This window comes from Macaca nemestrina, chromosome 17 (genome assembly GCF_043159975.1).
Source record: "Macaca nemestrina isolate mMacNem1 chromosome 17, mMacNem.hap1, whole genome shotgun sequence".
In the NCBI taxonomy this organism is placed as follows: domain Eukaryota; kingdom Metazoa; phylum Chordata; class Mammalia; order Primates; family Cercopithecidae; genus Macaca; species Macaca nemestrina.
In genome coordinates, this window is record NC_092141.1 from 71,932,263 (window position 1) to 71,949,131 (window position 16,869).

A 16,869-nucleotide genomic window follows, 5' to 3' on the forward strand; every position below is an offset into this window, starting at 1 on the left:
TATAGTAGTGTCTCATTGTCATTTGAATCTGCAATTCTCCAGTGACATATGATGCTGAGCATCTTTTCGTGTTTATTTGCCATCTGTATATTTTCTTTCTTTCTTTCTTTCTTTTTTTTTGGAGACAGGGTCTCGCTCTGTTGCCCAGGCTGGAGTACAATGACACAATCTCAGCTCACTGTAACCTCTGCCTCTCAGGTTCAAGTGATTCTTCTGCCTCAGCCTCCCAAGTAGCTGGGACTACAGGTGTGCACCACCACACATGGCTAATTTTCTATTTTTAGTAGAGACAGAGTTTCACCATGTTGGCCAGGCTGTTCTTGAACTCCTGACCTCAAGTGATCCGCCTGCCTTGGCCTCCCAAAGTGCTGGAATTACAGGCATGAGCCACCGTGCCCAGCCACCATCTGTATATTTTCTTGGGCAAGGTACTTTTTCAACTCTTTTGCCCATTTTTAAAATTCGGTTGTCTGGCACTACTGAGTTTTAAGGTTTTAAGAGTTCTTTGTGTATATTGGATACTGGTCCTTTATCAGATAAGTGTGCTTTTTAATTTTTTTTCTTTTCTTTTCTTTTCTTTTTTTGAGACAGTCTCACTCTGTTGCCCAGGCTGGAGTGCAGTGGTGCAATTATAGCTCACTGCAGCTGTGAACTCCTAGGCTCAAGCCATCCTCCTGCCTTAGCCTCCTGAGTATCTAGGACTATAGGTGTGCACTACCATGCCTGGCTAATGTTTATTTTATTTTATTTTTATTTTTTAATTTTTCTGTAGAGATAAGTCTTACTATGTTGCCTGGACTGGTCTCAAACTTCTGGCCCCAAGCAATCCTCCCCACTTGTTATATATTTTTTCTTTATCAGATGTGTGTTTTGCAAATATTTTCTCCCAATCTGCAGAGAAAATATGTGGCTTGTCTTTCCAGTCTCTTAAATCACTGGATCTTTCACACTATGACCGTTTAGTGCCACTGCCCTGATGCATGCTAAAACATCAGTGTTTGTGTAACATCACATCGCTGTTTGTGTAACATCAGTGCAGATTGTGTAACATCACAACAAACACATCGCTGTTTGTGTAACATCAGTGCAAATTGTGTAACATCACAACAAACACATCGCTGTTTGTGTAACATCAGTGCAAATTTTAATACAAAGGAAAGGCAAAAGACATCTTAGTATTATTGTGAAAATAGTTTTAATTTTGTGGACATACGATCAAGGCCCATGGACCATACTTTGAGAACCACTGGCCTAAAGCAAACAAGGATAGCCTGCACTACTCTTTAGTTCAGGCCCAGTAAGACCAACTAGAATTAGAATAGGCCCAGCCTATTCTTGAGTTTTTAAAAAAATATATTTAATAGTTGAAGTAAAAATGACATGTTTTATATGGTTCTAAAAGTATGCAGAGGAAATATTAAGACAATTGTATTTTAAATAGTGGAGGGCAACAGGATTTAAAGGGAAACACAATTACTACATTTCATTTAAACTGGCAAAATAATGACACCAGTAGACTATAATGGGTTATGTATATATAACGTAATACCTACAGCACTACCTAAGAAGCTATACAAAGCTTTTCAAAAGTTATCCAAAATGCTGTAGATCAATCAAAATGAAATTTTAACAGAAGTATGAGTAACCCACAGGAAGGCAGAAGAAAGAAAACAGAGAAATGAAAAATAGAACGAACAGAAAGGAAAAAATAAAATCAGAGATGTAAGGCCTAACATATTAATAATTACATTAAATGTAAGTGGTAGAAGCACATCAACTTTAAAAGAGAGAGATTGGCAGAGTGGATTTTAAAACACAACCCAACTGTATACTGTCTACAAGAAACTCATTTCAAATATAACAACATAGGCAGGTTAAAAGCAAAAGAATAGAAAAATATATCATGCAAACATTAATCAAAAGAAAGCAAGGGTGGCTGTATTAATATCAGATAAAGCAGACTTCAGAGCAAAGAAAATTTCCAGAGACAGAGAGGGCGATTATATAATGATAAAAGGGTCAATCCACCAAAAAGACATAGCAATCTTAAATGTGTATGCACCAAACAACACAGCTGCAAAATACATGAAGTAAAACTGATAGAACTGAAAGGAGGCATACACATATCCAGTTAAAATTGGAGAAAGATAACAGGCAAATCTTCAAACTAAAAAACACATCTAAATAACATAGGAGTCAAAAAAAAGAGGTCTCAAAGGAAATTAAAAAATACATTGAAATGGGTGAAAATAAAAATACAATGTGTCAAAATTTGTGGGACACAGCCAAAGTAATACTGAGAAGGAAATATATAGCACTAAATGCATATGTTAGAAAAGAGAAAAATCCAAAATCAATCTATGATCCCACTGTAAGAACTTAGTAAAAGATGAGCAAAATAAATCCAAAGTGAGAAGAAAATAATAAAGAAAATCAATGACATTGAACACACACACAAATGGAAAAATCAATTAACCAAAGATCTGGTTTTTTGAAAAGGTCAATAAAATTGACAAACCTCTAGCAAGACTGACAAAGTAAGAAATAAAGACACGAATTGTCAATATCAGGAAGGAAATAGATGAAATTATAGACACTGCAGGCATCAAAAGGATAATAAGGGAATACTACAAACAACTCTAAATATTATAAATATGACAATCTAGATGAAATGGATCAATTCCTGGAAAAACACAAAGTACCACAACTCATCAAATAGGAAATAGATAATTTGAGTAACCCTATAACTAAAAAGAAATTGAACTTACAATTTTAAAACTCCCTAAAAAGAAATCTCCAGGCCCAATTTGTTTCACTGGAGATTTCTACCAAACACTTAATGAATTATTAAACCAATTATTGCCTGGGTGCAGTGGGTCACGCCTGTTTTCTCAACACTTTGAGAGGCTGAGGCAGGTGGATCACTTGAGCCCAGGAGTTCGCAAACAGCCTGAGCAACACGGCAAAACTGCATCTCTACAAAATATACATATATAAAATTAGCCGGGCATAGTGGCATGAGCCTGTGGTCCCAGCTACTCAGGTAAGGCTGAGCAGAAGAATCACCTGAACCGGGGAGGCAGAGGTTGCAGTGAGCTGAGGTTGCACCACTGCACTCCAACCTTGGTAACAGAGCAAGACCCTATCTCAAAATTAAACCAGTTCTACGTTATCTCTTTCAGAAAATACAAAAGGAGCAAGCACTTCCCAATTCATTTTATAATGTCAATATTACCTTAATACCAAACCAGACAAAGACAACACAGAAAAGAAAACTACAGACCAAAATCATTAGTGAAAATAGATAGAAAATTCCTTAACAAAATATTAGCAAGTAGAATTCAGCTATATTTTTAAAAATGTATACACTAAGACTAAGCGGAGTTTTTTCAGGGATGCAAGGCTAGTTCATCATTCAAAAATCAGTCAATGACATCCACTATATTTACAGGCTAAAGAAGAAAGGTCACATAATAATATCAATAGATTCAGAAAAAGCATTTAACAAAATTCAACAGTTATTCATGATAAAAACTCCCAGAAAAACAGGATTAGAGAGAGACCACTTTACTTGATAAAGAGCATCTATATGGAAAAATAGAACAACAGAAAACAAAAAATAAAGTCACAGATTTAAGGCCTACAGATTTAAGGCCTACAGCTAACATTTTACTTAATCATGAAAGACTGAAGCTTTCCCCCTAAAGTTGGGAACATGGAAAGGATGTCTGCTTTTATCACTTTTATTGAACATAGTGCTGGAAGTCCTAGCCAGTGCAATAAGGTAAGAAAAGAAAGTAAATGGCATACAGTTTGGAATGAAAGTAAATGGCATACAGTTTGGGAAGAAAGAAATAAAACTATCCCCATCTGCAGATGATATAATTGACCACATCAAAAATCCAGAAGAATCTGCCAAAAAAAAAAAAAAAAAAAAATCTCATGGAACCAATAAGTGAGATCAACAAGGTTGCATGACATGAGATCAACATATGAAAAAAAAATATTTCTACAAACTAGCAATGAACACATGGACATCTAAATTAAAAATGTAATATTATTAATAATCACTCAAAAATATGAAATAGGTGTAAATCTAACAAGACAAGTACAGGACATTTATGCTGTCAACTATGTAATGTGATGAAAATAACAAGATCTAAATAAATGGAATAATAGTCTGTGTTTATGGATTCAACTCAGTAAAGTAGCTCAACATAGTAAAAATGTCAGTTCTCCCCAAATAGATATAATGGTTTAATGCAATTCCCATTAAAAACTAAGCAAGATCTTTTGGTAGCTGTAGACAAGATTATTCTAGAATTTATATGGAAAGGCCAAACAAAAAGCTAAGGGGCAAAACCTGGGCTGGGATAGGGCATGAGGCAGTGCGTTGGGACATCCGTTGCATCAGGCTCAACGGTGCCTGTCACTGTGTGGCTAGCTGGGATGTTTGGGGTGGGTCAGGGGCAGGCGTAGCCTGTTTACCTCATTGTCCCCTAGCACCACAGGCTGCCAGCACCGTGAAGCTATGGACTTTGGAGCACGTCTTTGACCACCTGTGGGAAATTGTTACAACAGTTGAAATGCAGAAATATCCAAACCCTATGAGCCTGAGTGCGGTTGGAGATGATGTGTTGGACAGACATATAGATCCCTCTGGATCCCTTCTCAGCACAGAGAGGGGGCTGCTTTCATTGTGAAGTCCCTTATTGGTGCAGCAAGAACCAAAACATATGTGCAAGAACATTCTGTAGTTGATCATGTAGAGAAAACAATGGAACTTAAATCTACTAACATTTCATTTACAAATAAGGTTTCAGTAGATGAGAGACTTATAGAAAAGCCACATCCTCGGGACTCAGAAAAAAACTATTTTGACTCAAGAAACCATAATCACTGTAAAAGGAGTCAGCCTCAGCAGTTACCTTGAAGGACTGATGGCAAGACTGAGAAGCAATGGAACGGGTAATACGTAAATTAAATGCTGAGACTGAAGAACTGTTGGCCTCTGCAAGAGGAAGCATAGAGACTCTGATGGCAGCAGCAGAGTATCTGCAGAGAAATAATCATGAAAGTTGCTGGACAATGTCGGTTACCCCGGGTCTCTCCAAGCTAACTATATATTTATTTGTTATTTTAAAAATAGAACTATCGTTTAGGTAGAATTTTTTAAAAATATGCTGATGTAAGGGTATGTGACTTCTGATCAAAAGAGATGCAGGGCTTCTAAATAAAAGTGATCGTTAGAAATTTTTAAAAAGAAAAGCTAAAACAATTTTGAATAAGAAGAGTAATGGTTGAGTAATCAGTCTACCCAATTTCAAGGCTTACTCTGAAGCTACAGTAATCAAGACTGTATAGTGCTGGCAAAGAGAGAGACACATTAGACACATATGTTAATGTAATAGATTAAAGAGTCTAGAAATAGACCCCTACAGATATGTCCAGTGGAGTTTTGACCAAGACATAAGAACAGTTCAATACGGAAAAGATAGACTTTTCAGCAAATGGTGTTGGAGCAATTGGATATTCAAAAAAAAAAAAAAAAAAAGGAACTTGACCCAACTCTCACATCTTATACAAAAATTAACTCAAAAGATTGTGAACTTAAATGGGAAATGTAAAACTGTAAGATTGTTTAGAGAAAATAGGGGAAAATATTTGGAATCTAAGCTTATGCAAAGAGCTTTTAGACTTGACCCACAAACGTGATCCAGAAGAGGAAAAATGGACATATTTGATGTCATTAGAATAAAAAAATTTGCTCTGAAAAGACCTCATTAAGAGGATAAAAGCTCCCTATTCGATAAATGGTGCTGGGATAGCTAGAGAGCCACAGGCAGGAGATAGAAGCTGAACCCCTTCTTTACACCATGTACAAAAATCAACTCTATTAAGTCTTTAATCCAACTTTAAGATGAATTAAAGACTTAAATGTAAAACCCAAAATCATAAAAACCCTGGAAGACTACCTAGGCAATACCATCCTGGACACAGGAACTGGCAAAGATTTCATGACAAAGACATCAAACGCAATCACAACAAAAGCAGAACTTGACAAATGGGATCTAATTAAACTTAACAGCTTCTGCACAGCAAGAGCAACTATCAACAGAGTTAACAGACAACCTACAGAATGAGAGAAAATATTTGCAATCTATGCATCTGACAAAGGTCCAATATCCAGCATCTATAAGGAATTTAAACAAATTTACAAGAACAAAACAACCCCATTAAAAAGTGGGCAAAGGATATGAATAGACTATGTTTAAAAGAAGACATACCTGCAGCCAACAAGCATGTGAAAAAAGCTCAATATCGCTGATCATTGGAGAAATGTAAATCAAAACCAAAATGAGATACCATCTTACACTAGTCAGAATGGCTATTATTAAAAAGTCAAAAAGTAACAGATGTTGGTGAGGTTGGAGAGAAAAGGGAACACTTATACACTATTGGTGAGAGTATTAGCTCAACCATTGTGTAAAGCAGTATGGCAATTCCTTAAAGAGCTAAAAGCAGAACTACCATTCAATCCAACAATCCCATTACTGGGTATATATCCAGAGAAATATAAATCATTCTACCATAAAGACACATGTGAGGCCGGGCACAGTGGCTCACGCCTGTAATTCCAGCACTTTGGGAGGCCGAGGCGGGCAGATCACGTGGTCAGGAGATTGAGACCATCCTGGCTAACATGGTGAAATCCCAAAAAATAGAGAATATTTTTTGTATTCTCTACTAAAAATACAAAAAATCAGCCGGGCATGGTGGTGGGCGCTTGTAGTCCCAGCTACTCGGGAGGCTGAGGCAGGAGAATGGTGTGAACCCGGGAGGCGGAGGTTGCAGTGAGCCGAGATCGCGCCACTGCACTCCAGCCTGGACGACAGAGGGAGACTCTGTCTCAAAAAAAAAAGACACATACATATGAACGTTCATTACAGCACTATATAAAATAGCAAATACATGGAATCAACCTAAATGCCCATCAATGACAGATTGGATAAAGAAAATGTGACACATATACACCATGGAATACGATACCACCATAAAAAAGAACGAAATCATGTCTTTTGCAGGAACATGGATGGAGCTGGGCACTACTATCCTTAGTAAACTAATGCAGGAACGGAAAATCAATTATCGCATGTTCTCACTTTTAAGTTGGGGAGCTAAATGATAAGAACTTATGAACACAAAGAAGAGAACAACAGACACTGGGGTCTACTTGAGGGTGAAGGGTGGAGAGTGGGAGGAGGGGGAAGAGCAGAAAAATAACTATGGGTACTAGGCTTAGTACCTGGGCGACAAAATAATTAGTACTACAAACCCCTGTGATGTAAGTTTACATATATAACAAAACTTCACATGTACTCAACCTAACATAAACTTTTTTTTTATTTTTAAAGAGGATAAAAAGACAAGTTATGTGCATATTTCTGCAGAGAAAATATTTGTAAGCCGCATATCTGACAAAGGACTAGTACTGGAATATATAAAGAACTCTCAAAACTCAACAGTAAAAGAAGCAAAAATCCAATTAGAAGGTAGAGAAAAGACATGAAGAAGATAATACAGATGGCAAATAAACACATGAAAAGATGTTTAATATCATTAGCCATTAGGGAAATGCAAATTAAGACCACAACGAGATACCACTACATGCCCATCAGAATAGCTAAAATGCAAAACAGTGAAAACACCAGATGCTAGAAAGGACACCGGATCACTCATACATTGCTGGTGGAAATGTAAAATGGTACAGTCACTCTGGAAAACAGTTTGCCAATTTCTTTAAAAATTAAACATGCAGGCCGGGCGTGGTGGCTCACGCTTGTAATCCCAGCACTTTGGGAGGCTGAGGTGGGTGGATCACCTGAGAGGTCAGGAGTTCAAGACTAGCCTGGCCAACATGGTAAAACCCCATCTCTACTAAAAATATGAAACAAAAAGTAGCCGGGCATGGTGGCAGACACCTGTAATCCTAGCTACTCGGGAGGCTGAGGCAGGAGAATCCCTTGAACCTGGGAGGCAGAGGTTGCAGTGAGCTGAGATTGCACCACTGCACTCCAGCCTGGGCAACAAGGCAAGTCTCCATCTCAAATTAAAATAAACAAACAAACAAACAAACATGCAGTCAGGCGCAGTGGCTCATGCCTGTAATCCCAGCACCTTGGGAGGCTGAGGTTGGTGGATCACCTGAGGTCAGGAGTTCAAGACCAGCCTGGCCAATATGGTGAAACCCCATCACTATTAAAAATACAAAAATTAGCCAGGTATGGTGGTACATGCCTGTAATCCCAGCTGCCCCGGAGGCTGAGGCAGGAGAATCACTTGAACTAGGAAGGTGGAGTTTGCAGTGAGCTAAGATTGCGCCACTGCATTCCAGCCTGGGCAACAGAGGGAGACTCCATCTCAAAAAAAAAAAAAAAAAAAAAAAAATTAAACATGCAACTACCATACAATCCAGCAATCGCACTCTTGGACATTTATTTCCCCAAAATGAAGACTATATTCACACAAAAACCTGTATACGAATGCTAACCCTACTTGTATTCATTATAGCAAAACACTGGACACCGAGATGTCCTTCAGTAGGTGAACAGTGAAACAAACGATGGTCCATCTTGAATACTTCTGAGCAATAAAAAGGAACAAACGATTGATAAACACAACCACCCCTGGATGACTCTTAAGAGAATTATGCTGAGTGAATAATGAAGTCAATCCCAGAAGTTTATATACTGTATAATTTTATTTACATGACATTCCTGAAATGACAAAATTATAGAAATAGACTCATGGTTGCCAGGGGTTAAGCAGCGGGGAATGGGAGGGAAGTAGACACGGTCATAAGAGGGTAACATGGGGGATCCTTATAGTGATGGAAATGTTCTGTATCCTTTGAGTCCAGATTTCAGCTGGTCTGCAGCAGGGACTCTCCCAGCAGTAGGGAGGCTCACTCAAAAAGGCATGGCCCAGGGCCAGGCGTGGTGGCTCACACCTGTAATCCCAGCACTTAGGGAGGCCAAGGCAGGCAGATCGCAAGGTCAGAAGTTTGAGACCAGCCTGGCCAAATGGTGAAACCTCATCTCTACTAAAAATACAAAAATTAGCTGCACATGGTGGCACACGCCTGTACTCCCAGCTACTCGGGAGGCTGAGGCAGAAGAATTGCTTGAACCCGGGAGGCAGAGGCTGCAGTGAGCCGAGATCGTGCCACTGCACTCCAGCCTGGGCGACACAGCGAGACTTCAAAAAAAAAAAAAGGCATGGGCCTAACACGGTGGATGGTGGGGGCTGTTATACAGGGTTCATCTGAGTCTCCCGTGGCTCCCACAGGATCCCACAGTTTACAAGATCAGATTTGTAATTTTGAAAGGTCATTGGGATTTGTCCCAATGGTGCCCTTAATAGCAAAAGAAAGTCCTGAATTGCAGGTCGTGCTCTGTTGTCACCTCTCTTTAATCTGAAATGCTTCCTCAGTGTTTTCCCCATCCTTCATGAACTTGACATTTTTAAGGGTCTGGCTGGTTGTTTTGAAGAATGTTCCTCGATTTGGGTTGGTCTGAGGTTTCTTCACAATGAGATTCCACTTATGCCTTCTGACAGAAATACCCAGAAATAACGCAGTGTCTTTCCCCACGCATCATATTGGATGACAGCTTCCATTCATAGTGGCATTTAGATCACTCGGTTAAGGTGGTGGCTGTCAAGTACCTTTATTCCAAAGTAATTATTTTTCTCTTTGCAATTTATAAATTCATTTTATAATGAATTTATATTATGGAGAGATATTTTGAGACAATTGTAAATATCCTATTACTCCTCAAATTTTTACCCTCTAGTTTTAGGAAGACTTTTTGATTCTTGCCTGAATCATTTAATACTATCATGGTTGCCAAGTTGGCAATTTTCTACATCTGTCATTCCTTCTATATTTATCAGCTGGCTTTCTTCCGTAAAGCAGAACTTTCCCTTCTCCCCCACTTATTTACTTAAATATGCAGAGAGAGAGAGAGAGAGAGGGGGGGGGATATGTATTCTCCTTTTATTCAATGAATCCCTTGACTTTTAATCATTCTGCATCGTGTTATTATGTTTTAGGTGTTTCTCTTACAAACAGCATATAACTAAATTTTCTCTAGATTGACCTTATTTTTTTTATTTTTGAGACAGGGTCTCACTCTGTCACCCAGGCTGCAGGTCAGTGGCATGATTTTGGCTCACTGCAACCTCCGCCTCCTGACCTCAAGTGATCCTCCTGCCTCGGCTTCCCAAAGAGCTGGGATTACAGGCATGAGCCACTGCGCCCAGCCTCAGATTGTCTTTCTAATCTTAAAACAGTAAGTTTTTCATTTATATGTGTTGTGAAAATAATATATATGGATTTTTTATGCAAAAAAGGAGATTTACATATGTTCACGTAGAAAAATATCTAAAATGTGCTCTTAAGGGGAAAAATTGCAGGAAAGTATGTATAAAATAAGCCCATCCATGAGGGGAAAAGGATATGTGTACCTCTATTTTCATAGTCATAAATTTCTGGAAGGTCACACAAGAAGTGGGTTAACATAGGTTACTCTAAGAAGATGGCCTGGGGGTAGAGGTCTATTTCTACCTTTATGTATTACTGGAACTTTAACATCTACGAACAGGTTTTACTTAGACAATTAAAAGGCCTGATGTTTGCCTGCCAGAAACTCACAGCCTGTGACAGATACAGACACTTGCAAGGCCATGTGGTACCCGAGGCTGTTAGAGTTAATTCCAGGCTGGACGCCACGTAAGCAGGTGAGATGTGGGGCTGGTGAAGCCCCTGAGAGAGGACGACATCTGAGTGAAGTTCCAAAGTGAGGCGCCTCAGCTTCATGGAAAGCATGGAAGCACTGATGTTAGGCAAGCCCAAATTTGAGTCTAGCTACTCACTCCCTGTGTGAACCTGGGCAAACTTAGGAGCTTCTGCAAGTCCTACGGGATTGCTGGGAGGATTAGAACTGATCATGTCTGTGGCCGGGGGTGAAGGTTCACACTTGTAATCCCAATACTTCGGGAGGCAGAGGCTGGTGGATTACCCGAGGTCGGGAGTTTCAGACCAGCCTGGCCAACATGGTGAAACCCCATCTCTACTAAAAATACAAAAATTAGCCAGGCATGGTGGCGGGTGCCTGTAATCCCAGTTACCGGGAAGGCTGAGTCAGGAGAATTGCTTGAACCCAGGAGGCGGAGGTTGTAGTAAGCCAAGAATGCACTGCACTCTAGCCTGGGCAACAGAGCAAGACTCCGTCTCAAAAAAAAAAAAAAAAAGATAATATCTGTGAAGGGCACTGAAGAAGTGCTGGTGTAAACATTCAATACATTTTTGAAAGATGAGGAGGTGGCAACCAAATGAAGAAGCAGGTCCAAGAGGGGAACAGCACGTGATGTACTGGGCCCGAGCTATGGGTGTTGGCCTGGGGCAAGTGGAGAGAGACACAAGGACAGCTTACGATGAGCATGAAATCCCACACTAAGAAGTTTGGTTGTATTTCGAAGGCAAAGGACATCTACTGAAGGATTTTAAGTAGAAGTCGTTACAAGGTCAAATTTGTAATTTTGATAGGTTATGGGCAGCAAATTGAGGGTCAGGGTGGAGGGTTAAAAGTGGAATTAGGAAAGCCAATTAGAAAATTGTTGTAGTAATCTGGAAGGCACATGAAGACGACCTGAACTAAAGCACTTAGCTATTAAGGACATGGAAATCATTAAGACCTAACACCTGTTGGATGCAACTGTCAAGGAGAAAGAAGGAAAAAACCCAGAGAACTTTGTCTAAAGCAACTGTGTGTGTGGTGGTGGGTGCAGACAGACAGAGGAATGGATCAGGAGAAAAGAAGAGTCCAGTTTCAGGTATATTGAGTTTAACGTGTCTTTGGGGTCTTTGATTTTTTTTTTTTTTTTGAGACAGAGTTTCGCTCTTGTTGCCCAGGCTGGAGTGCAGTGGTGCAATCTCGGCTCACTGCAACCTCTGCCTTCCGGTTTCAAGCGATTCTCCTCCCTCAGCCTCCAGACTAGCTGGGATTATAGGTGTGTGCCACCGTGCCCAGCTAATTTTTTTTTTTCTTTGAGATGGAGTCTCGCTCTGTCCCCCAGCCTGAAGTGCAGCGGCGCCATCTTGGCTCACTGCAACCTCTGCTTCCCCGGTTCAAGCGATTATCTTGCCTCAGCCTCTCGAGTAGCTGGGACCACAGGCTTTTGCCAACACGCCGGGCTAATTTTTTGTATTTTTAGTAGAGATGGGGTTTCACCATGTTAACCAGGATTGTCTTGATCTCCTGACCTCAGGTGATCCACCTGCCTCGGCCTCCCAAAGTCCTGGGATTACAGGCATGAGCCATCGCGCCCAGTCCCAGCTAATTTTTGTATTTTTAGTACAAACAGGGTTTCACCATGTTGGTCAGGTTGGTCTCGAACTCCTGACCTCGTGATCTGCCCGCCTCAGCCTCCCAAAGTGCTGGGATGACAGGCATGAGCCACTGCATCCGGCCCAATTTTTTTGTTTGTTTTTAGAGACAGTCTTGCTCTGTTGCCCAGGCTGGAGTACAGTGGCAAGATGATAGCTCACTGCAGTCTTGAACTCCTGGGCTCAAGCAATCCTTTTGCCTCAGCCTCCCAAGTAGCTGGGACTACAGGTGTGCTCTACCGAGTGCAGCTAATTTTTTTTATTTTTGTAGACACAGGGTTTCACTATGTTGCCCAGGCTGGTCTCGAACTCCAGGCCTCAAGCAATCTTCCTGCCTCGGCCTTCCCAGAATGCTAGGATAACAGACATGAGCTACCATGCCTGGCCTTAAGTCTTTGGATCCTATGACTGGTGATTTGGTAAGCCACTAGATCTGTGAGGTTGGTACTTAAAGGGAAAAGCCTGTGCTGGCATTAAACCCCACTTTGTTAGTGCTTGAGAGGGTGGATGACCAGAAAGGCAGTGGTTATTTTGCGTAATGGTCAAGCATGCCAGGGTTAAGATACCTGGTAGATGACTAAGTCTTAAGATTCTAAATAGAAGGCTGATCACAAGTGTCAGTGTCAGCAACAATCAAGACGTAAGGGGGTGTCAGAAGCTTCAGGATGACACCAGTAGGGCTTTGCTGAGTTAGGAACACAAAAATAACCAGATTTGTTTTTTTTTTTTGAGATGGAATCTTGCTCTGTTGCCCAGGCGGGAGTGCAGTGGCACAATCTCAGCTCACTGCAATCTCCACCTCCCAGGTTCAAGAGATTCTCCCCGCTCAGCCTCCTAAGTAGCTGGGATTACAGGTGTACACCACCACGCCCAGCTAATTTTTGTATTTTTAGTAGAGACAGGGTTTCAACACGTTGGCCAGGCTGGTCTCGAACTCCTGACCGCAAGTGATCCCAGCACTCGGCCTCCCAAAGTGCTGGGATTACAGGCATGAGCCACCATGCCTGACCAATAACCAGATGATTTTGAATGTCTCCAGCAAAAGCCTGAATTGTTTGTGCTTTCAAGGGGAACTAGTAACATGACAGTGGGCAGATCATGAGGTCAAGAGATTGAGACCATCTTGGCCAACATAGTGAAACCCCGTCTCTACTGAAAATACAAAAATTAGCTGGGCAAGGTGGCATGTGCCTGTAGTCCCAGCTACTCGGGAGGCTGAGGCAGGAGAATCGCTTGAACCTGGGAGGCGGAGGTTGCAGTGAGCTGAGATCGCGCCACTGCACTCCAGCCTGGTGACAGAGCAAGACTCTGTCTCAAAAAAAAAAAAAAAAAAAAAAAAAAAATCCAAGAAGCCAGACTTCCGTTTCAATAGGCACAGTACTCTATGTCACTAATGGGGCACACGGAGCTATTTTCTGTGGACAAATGGATGTCTTCCCGTGGTTTTCAACCTCGGCCTCCAGAGGAGAGGATTCCTCATCACCCGTGGATTCCCTCAGCTCGTTCAGTTGCACGGTAGTAGATGTATGTGTGCATTTTCTGGGGGCAAAAGGCCCCCAAATCATGACCGCAGCCATTGATCCTTTTCTTTCTCTGACTTTCTTTTTCCACCTTCCTATTTCCCATCTTTTCTTCTTTCTTGTCGATATGCCTTGTGTTTATAAGCCATGGGAGGAATTTGCTTACTCCACTGTTCATCCTGTATATGGCTAAAGTGACTGCTGACTCCTGGTCTAGAACAATGCTTTCCAATCTTTAAAAATGCATGTATAATAGGACTTCCTCTGACCTGTTTGTTTTATGAAAGCAAAGTTTGAATGGGCTTTTATAGAAAACCAACTTAACAAAAATAAAAGATGGAGCAGTTATGTATGCACGCAGAGAGGAAGTCTGGGTTCCACCCACCAGGCCATTCCATGGACCCTGAAGGATCCCCAGAGTTCTGTGGAACCCCAGGTTTGAAAAACACTGGTCTAAAGACGGGTGTTGGGGCAGAAATCCAGAGAGTAATTGCAGAGAGTTCCCCAAGGGAGGAACACCTAAGGCCTCGAGGAGCCACATGGTTAGTGTATTTCTGACCTACTAGGTTTAAAAGACTATCCTGACAGGGCAGCTTGGGGAGCTCTGGCTAGCCTTGTCAGTTACAGAATGTGGGTGAACCCGATGTTGCAAGCCCAGTGTTTTCATCAGTTTGATCACCTCTATTCATGCCTATACACTCCAGGTTGTAATGAAACTTCTGTCGAGGATGGCCATGTGTGAATGCTTTAGAGTAGAAGACTTTATAGGGCTACCTGCAAATCATCTCTAGGACTAAACAACAACAACAACAACAACAAAAACAATTTAAACTGCAGAAGAGTGTATATGAAAAGATCCCTTTTCATATTCATGCATCTTCAAATGGATACTGGATATTTGAGAAATGATTATGAAATAATGTCAAATAAAGTAATTAGTCCCTGTTCTATCTTAATTCCTTTTTGACTGTCCATAATGAGTACACCAGTATCCATTGTCTTCTTCATCCTCTTCTTGGGACAAAGAAGGGGCCATATAGACAGTACGTCATCTGTAGTCTTGAAGATTTTAAAGTAGTGGTGGCGGTTGGGTGCAATGGCTCATACCTGTAATCCCAGCACTTTGGGAGGGGCCAAGGTGGGGGGATCACTTGAAGTCAGGAGTTCGAGACCAGCCTGGCCAACATGGTGAAAGCCTGTCTCTACTAAAAATACAGAAATTAGCCGGGTGTGATGGTGGGCGCCTGTAATCCCAGCTACTGAGGAGGCTGAGGCAGAAGAATCGCTTTCACCTGGGAGGTGGAGGCTGCAGTGAGCTGAGATCGTGCCACTGCACTCCAGCCTGGAGGACAGAGTTGGACTGTGTCTCAAAATAAATAAATAAATAAAACTAAGGTAGTTATGGCTACTCTGACTAACAGCAGAAGTGCCCAGTGCTTCAAGGCACCGTGAAGACATGAGGCCTGGCCCTTTCCTTCCCTGGCCCTTGAAGAGGCTAGCTAACCTATCCAGTTGCTAACAGACAGGTTATTTTGGGTAACTTGGATATTTCCATTCTCTTGAGGTTTGGTGCCCAGCTTGCAGGCCTAGTTCCCACTCTTCTCCATCTAGTTTTTGGATAGATTCTCTTATGTGGCTTGGTTAAGATTATCCAACCTTTTGGGCTCAATTCTTCTGAAGCTACACTCATTTTATGCCCCATAAGAGTGCCACTCCCTCCTCTACTGAGGGCTTTTATCACCTGCCTGGACTTGGATTGGGCTTGTTCCATCTAGTTCCTTGCCACTCCTCTCACCCCTGCTTCCTCCCTGCCACCTGGCTGCAATTCCTGGGTGGGATATCCTTATTTCCAGGTAGGAGCATAAACTCCAGAAACAGTCACTCCGACAGGCCATGCCTTTTTTTAAGTGAGGATAACATTGCCCAATAATTTGTTCACAACTCTTCTCTTAGGTCCTGTATCACATCATATTTTGATTATCTTCGGCAGACTGACTTTTTTATATGGCCAGACATTGTTCAGGGATGGGCTCAGTGATTAAGGCTGTGATCAAACACAACACCACTATTTGTGTCACTAAAGTAATAAAATGGATTATCTTTTGTAATTTGCAAACTGGGCTCCAAAAGAAATTCCACTAGACTGTAAACATGAGGGCAGGGGCTGTGTTTGTTCTGCTCATCACTTTATACTCAGCACCAAAAAGAGAGCTTGAAAAGTTGTAAGTGCTTGACCAATGTTTGTTGAGTGAATGAGTAGAAGGATTTCCAAGAATGTCTGGAGCAGAAACAGTATCATTCAGACAAGCAGATGACCTGGTAATCGCCACTATCTAAAAGTTATTGGTGAAACCCTATCTCTACTAAAAATACAAAAATTAGCCAGGCATGGTGGCGTGTGCCTGTAGTCCCAGCTACTCAGGAGGCCGAGGCAGGAGAATTGCTTGAACTTGGGAGGCAGAAGTTGCAGTGAGCCAAGATTGCACCACTGAACTCCAGCCTGGGCGACAGAGCGAGACTCTGTCTCAAAATAAATAAATAAATAAATAAATAAATAAATAAATAAATAAATAAAAGTTCTTGTATTAGTCCATTTTCACACTGCTGTAAGAACTGCCTGAGAGTGGGTAATTTATTTAAAAAAGAAAAAAAAAAGTGGTTTAATTGACTCGCAATTCCAAATGGCTACGGAGGCCTTAGGAAACTTACAGTCATAGCAGAAGGCAAAGGGGAGGCGAAGCACTTTCTTCACAAGGTGGCAGGAAGTAGAAGCACTGAATGAAGGGAGAAGAGCCCTTATAAAACCATTACGTCTCATGAGAACCCACTCACTACCCTGAGAAGAGCATGGGGGAACCCACCTCCATGATTCAATTACCTCCACCTGGTCTCCCCTCAGCA

At 41.3% G+C, this 16,869-nt stretch overlaps 1 long non-coding RNA gene and 1 pseudogene across 1 annotated transcript in view; both read left to right on the top strand.

Annotated features, from left to right (window-relative positions):
* Positions 1-16,869, top strand: part of LOC139359374 (uncharacterized) — a 33,089-nt gene that overhangs the window by 3,138 nt on the left and 13,082 nt on the right. The window contains exon 3 of the long non-coding RNA XR_011615287.1: positions 10,186-10,352. This is a non-coding gene — a long non-coding RNA (uncharacterized lncRNA). The remainder of the gene's footprint in view (positions 1-10,185; positions 10,353-16,869) is intronic.
* Positions 4,381-8,959, top strand: LOC105483152 (PRELI domain containing protein 3B pseudogene; annotated as a pseudogene).